The following is a 6,220-nucleotide window of genomic DNA, read 5'->3' as shown; positions in this document are numbered from 1 at the left end:
TCTCTCTCTCTCTCTCTCTCTCTCTCTCTCTCTCTCTCTCTCTCTCTGTCTCTGTCTCTCACACACACACACACACACACACATACACACACACTCACACACACACCACTACCACCACCATGTGCACAAACAATAAATAAATAAATAAATAAATGTAATAAGAAATTAATTTCCCGAGCAAAAAGAGTCATGAGGAGAAGAAGGTTTGGGGAGTATCAGTTTAAGCCGCCAGGTAGCAGCTTCTGAATTTGAAGTTCACCTCTGCCTCCTCAGCATGCTCTCCCCTGGTGTCTCAGCTTCCTGCTCTGCCTTGCAGGCTCCTGTTGCTGACTGCACACCACTCTACAGACTTTCCCCTCATTTCTCTGTATCATCTTACAGATGGACATTCCTCATCATGAGCTCTTCCTTACCCGTCTCCCAGGAGGCAACATGAAAACAGAACAGTTCGATATTTAGTGGTGTAGTTACTTGATTTATTGTGAATATAATTAATTTTTAATAGCATTTTTATTAGGATTGTTACTTTCTATTCATGCCATGGTCACGTTGTTACATAAATTTTGAGTGATCTGCCTCAAACTCATTTTCCCATAAGCTGTGTTATTTGTGTTGCATGGTTTTTTTAAAACATAATATTTCTAACATTTATATGACATATACACATACACTTCACATTATTGTAGAGTACATTTCTTTGATTAACAAAGAAACTAAAAATGAGCCAACAAATCCATTTATAGAAATACACAGGAAAAATCAAATGTAAACAGCAAAAATAATATCCACAGATGTGTTTATCAAAGACTTATTTATAAAGCTAGAATAACTGGAAGACATCCAAATGCATAATTCAACTGAATATCTAATATTCCACATACAGAATCTATGAGCCTTTAAAAATAATCTTTTCAAAAAATACTTTTGAAGATACTTGGAGCAATAAAAATTATGTAATAGATCAACAATTTGGGAAGCGTAATCTCTAAAAACCTTGTCACAGAATATCATCCAAATTTTATAATACAAAGCACTAAATTAAGTTTTTCCTATTTTACCTATAAAATATATAACTATACACAGGCCAATATAAGTAATGGATTAAATATTGGTAGACGGGCTTGTGCTTTTCTATGTTTTCTATCATGAATTTTAATCTATATTACATCCATAAAAAAAGAAAAATGAGAATTATTTTTTAAAATATAAAAATATTAAACGGGTTCTTTAACACAAAAGAAAGCAGATGGGCACAGGTGGGAAAAAACTCACGGCAGAGACCCCCGGCTGGGCTTTCCACAACGGGCGGCGGGTCCCAATAACTCGAGAAGTCCGGAGTTTCAAAGGCTGGAAGCTTTGGCGACAGCAGGCCAATTGATATGAGAAAGTCTGTGGATTCCAAGAGTTTTATTATCATGGTGTGGTAGTTGGATCTGGATGTTTGTCCCCCAATCTAAGCCAGGTCGGGCCTGCCTTAAATAGGGGAGGGAGAAGAGGAGGGACTGAGAAGGAATAACTTAATTTTGCTACTACGCCCCCGCCGCGCCCCCCCCCCCCCGCCTTTAGGTAACTCATGAATATGGAAATCTCTCGAGACTGAAGCCTGTAGTCACGCCCTATACCTGTAGGTGGATGGTGACACAAACCTCTCTGGGAGGAGCTGCTCTGAGCCAAACATGTCTGCAAGGTTCAGGTTATTGGAGATGTAGCCCGCGTGTTAGGAGCCTGGATTCTAGGAGCGTGGGGAAATGTATTCTGTCCCTTGCAGGGTCTCTGGACATTTCCAAGCCAATGCTCTACCAAAACCCAAGTCCCCTTCATGGTCCTACAGGCACAGTGGTACACACTGCGACTTCAGTACTCAGGAGACTGAGGCAGAAAGATGGTGTGTTTGAGGCCAGCCTGGCTACATAAACAGACAGAAAAGGAAGGAAGAAAGGGAGGAAGGGAAGAAGGGAAGGAGGGAGGAAGGGAGGGAGGGAGGTATGGAGGCAGGGAAGAAAATGAGACAGAGAAGAGAGAAAAGGGAAAGTGGAAAGAAAAGGTCAGAGATACAGGGAGAGAATAGAGGGAAAGTCCTGGCCTCTCTAGAAATGCCCCTCATTGAGCCCTGTATACCTGCGAATCAGCCCCTCAACTGGGGCTCAAGTGCAGTGTAAGAGTCAATCAGTCTCTTACCCCAGGATATAGATGATCAAAGCCAGGTCCCACAGCAACAAGCCCGGTCCCACAGCACGATGATTTTAAGAGGAAGTTCAAGGTCCGGGCTGTAGTGAGTGGTGCCACAACCCTCAAGAATGGCACTGACCACTGAGAGGAACCCCCGGAGTGTGAACATGTCTTGGGACAGATAGATGGGACATCTCCACCTGTGCTGAGTGCAGAAGCAGCACTGTGATCTGGTACAAACTGTTCCCACACCATTTCTACTGGTGCCCTCTGTAGAAATGGTACTGCAGTCACATGTATGGTGGTCCCACACCCATGCCTCGACATTGCAAAGCTGCTACCTGTCCCTGAGGAGAAGAGAAAGAAAGAGAGAAACCCTGAGCTGACACAGGTCGAGTTGGTGACAATTTTAGTAAATTAACTTCAGTTATAAAGAATGACACATGGCTTGTTTCCAACCACAGGGCTGGGTTTGATGTGATTCGGTCCCCCTGTGGGGCCTTCCAGGGTGAATCAACTAAGGAGCTGTATAAAACATGTTTTGACTTTGCTTAAATATGTTACTTGATCTAGCACAGAAGAAAGATATGCAGAGTCCTAAAACAAAGTCAGATAAGACCTTGGGAAGGAAGACGAGAGCTGGCACCGCTTCCTCCCTGGTGGCTCCTATTAGACCTTCCAACCCTTGAGGTCCTCTTCTGAGACCACCTGAGTTATGGAGGCCAAAGGTCAAACTCAGTCACAGACCAGTGTCCCAAGGCTGGGGGTCAGATGTGAAATCCTCTCCTGATGCTGAGGACTAAAGAGAAGATCCATAGATGTTCAGTGTGACCACAAAACATACCTGGCTCTCCACAAACAGAAATCTCTCTAAACAAACCAAACGGCCAAGAAGGCCCCAGGAATCCTCACAAGGGATGTTCCCCAAAGTAATAAGCAGCATATAGCCCCCCAAATACCAAGCACACAAAGAAATAAAGAATAACGAGAATAAATTTTCAGAAAAAAATAAAGTCTCACAAGAGCTTTCGATATTGGAATTTTCAGATACAGGGTAAGAGGTACATACAAATGCCGGTAAGAGGAGCTCGGGGTTTGACTGAGAAAGTGCTTGTCTTGCAAGAGCAAGGATCTGCATTTGATTCTCTGGAACACATGCCTTTAAGAAGCTGAGAATTGTGGCATACGCTTGTAATCCCAGCCCTGGGAAGATCGGAGACAGGAGGATCCAGTGACTTGCTGGCCAGCCAATGTACTTGCTAAGTGACAAGCCAGTGATAACCCTGTCTCAAAACACAAAGTGGGTAACGCCAGCACGTGACAAGCTTGCAGTCCATTCTCAACACGATAAAAAGAGACAATTAAAAAAAAAAAAAAACCCACATGAAAACACGTGAAGCAGTTGCCGCCGAGCCTGATGATTTGAGTTTGATGCCCAGAGCCCACATAATGGAAGGAGAGAACTAACTTCCGTAAATTGTCCTCTGACCTTGATGTACACACACACAAAATAAATAAATAAATGTTTAAAAATTTTGTTTTTTTTTAAAGCAGAAATAGCATGCTCTTTGGTGCCTGTGATGAAGCCAAGTTAAAAGACAGTCACTTGGTCCCCACATTCTATTTGCACCACAGGACATTTCCAAGCCTCAGCTGGCTCATCCTAGCCACTCTGGATAGACTCTCACTCTGGGCCAGGGTGAGGGAATTGATCTTCCATGCCATGCCCCCTCTTCCTTGAAGCTATCCCAGAAGCCCAGAAAAGACTCCTTTAGTCTTTTAGCATTGTTTAGTTTAGTCTCCACCAGTTCCCAAGGCCATCATCACTGCAGAGATGCACTAGCCATCCATCCTAGGAGCAAAGGTATCTTCCAGGAGAGAGGAGACCTTCAGGAACTGGCTCTGGATGCCTGGTCCTCAGCAGAGTGCCTTGTCAGGCTCCCACCAACCATCCTGCCAGAAGCAGGAGGGCCTCTCAGCGTTTGTACCAGCTCATTGAGCTCTTAGCAGAGCGTAAAATGAGCTCTCTGGGAAATTAGGAAAGCATGCAGCCTGCTGTCTGTCCATAGTAAACAATGCCTGCCTGTTGGCAGGACCCCCTCCTATCCTGTGGGCAGTGGCTCTAAAACCTACTTCTCTGGTCACTGTGAGCTCCCTGGAATGGCTCATGAAAACACTGGCCACAGCAGCTGAAGCAGCACCTTGCAGTGGAGGGGCCCAAGGGGGATGGATCACTGAGTCCTGGAGGAAAGCCATCCTTACACAGGAAAAACATGTAGGACTGAGACAGACCAGCTGCCGTTTCTGAGGCTTTGGCTACTTGTTCTTCAGTGCTCTCCCATTTTTGGCACCATGGGTGCAGAGACAAAGCGTGGGCTCATCCATACCTGCTCCCAACAGTATTCCCACACGGCTCAGCTATGGTTTGTAGAAAGTCAAGCCTGTGGCCTGTGCATGCCATGGAGACAGGGCACACTATGCTTCACTTTTCTGTGTTTGGGATACCCAGCCTTGGAGAACTCCAAATGGATGCTAGAAGCACACTTGTAGGATGGCTGGAGGAGATGCAAGCAGGCCCGGCTGTAGCTCCCTAACTACCTTCTGCTGGGCCTGCAGCCATTCAAGAGAGCTAAATCTACCCATACTTCTATCCCTGTCCTCAGAGGCTGGGAGAGAGAGCATCTATCCACACACCTAGAAAAATGGATGAAGGTCACAGGTGGCTGGACTAGGAGGGAGCCCTTTGAGAACTGAACAGCAGGACTCTCTCCCTAGCAGATGCCATCACAGGTAGCCCAAAGATGGTCAAGAGAGAAGTAGAGGGTTTCTGATTGGAGAGGCAGAGAAGAAAGAAAGCAGGGACAGGAGAAGGAGGGCTGCAGCATCCTTGGGGATTCTGTGGAAATGGCGGTTTCAAGCACACTGGGAGCAAGAGGATCTGTGCTTTGTGAGGATCCTAGCAGTGGCCACTGTGGACAGATGCCACTGAAGGCTGTGAGCCTCGGGGCTGCTGCACTCATTGGCAGTGAGGTGATGTGGCCCGAGCCCAGGTGTGAGGCTACATAGGCAAGACCACACCTTTCCAAAACCACCAACAAGGAGAAAGCCCCAGCAACACTTGAGGGACACAGTAATACCTGCTAAGGTCCAGACCGGGACCCTACACTGAAATTGTGCCCCCACCAATCGGAGCCCTTGAGATCCACACCGGCGCATCCTTACAGGTTAATTACTACCAGATAGGGCATCCTCTGCCTGAGTACACATATATTTGCATAAGAACAGTGAATGCATCAGGCGAGGGCTTTCAGTCCCTCAGAGTCTCCCAATACTGGATGCTCATCCAGGCTCTGCCCCTCACTCACTGTGAAACCAGGTGGATGGCTCCACCTCTTTGAGCCTCATTTGTCTTGCTCACAAAGAGACAATGAGTGTTCTGAAGTTGAAAACCCGTGACACAGCCACAAGAGCAATAATAGCCACAAAGCTGCGAGCTCAAAGCTGGGGCTCAGGAGGCAGTCCTATGCTTGACGCCCAACATGGATTTCTCATTCCCCAAGGCTCACCTCCTCCAGGAGCGTTTCTGGACCACTCAGGGTCAGTCTCTCCTCTTCTTGGCTGTAACGATCCTCACAACTGCCCCATCCTCTCTGCCTCACAACTGGTACCTCCTCATGAGCTGTCCTCATCTCTCCCAGTACATAAAATAACTATTCAGGAGCAGAAAAGCCTTCTCTTGCTTCTGCTATGGTGCAAGGCTGAGCAGATCGTAGATGCTCCAGGAGGCAAGCATCATCAGCTGGTTTGCTAGGATTTTTGTCCTACATGACAAAGGCATTGGGAAGCTAGTGAAGGCTCTGGGAGAGAGGAGGGGACAGAAGGGTCTTTTGAGTGAACACTGAACCACAGCTGGTGATCTTCCCAGTCTGTTTCTGTTCTTCCCCCCCAACAGAGCCCAGCAGCAGTGTGAGGAATGTGCGGGGGACCTGGCATTATTAATCATCTTAAAAGCAAACATTCATCTTAGTGTAGGGGTTTTACTTTTCTCCTC

Source organism: Grammomys surdaster, unplaced genomic scaffold (genome assembly GCF_004785775.1).
Source record: "Grammomys surdaster isolate TR1022 unplaced genomic scaffold, NIH_TR_1.0 125621, whole genome shotgun sequence".
In the NCBI taxonomy this organism is placed as follows: Eukaryota; Metazoa; Chordata; class Mammalia; order Rodentia; family Muridae; genus Grammomys; species Grammomys surdaster.
Note: the sequence above shows the minus strand (reverse complement) of the source record.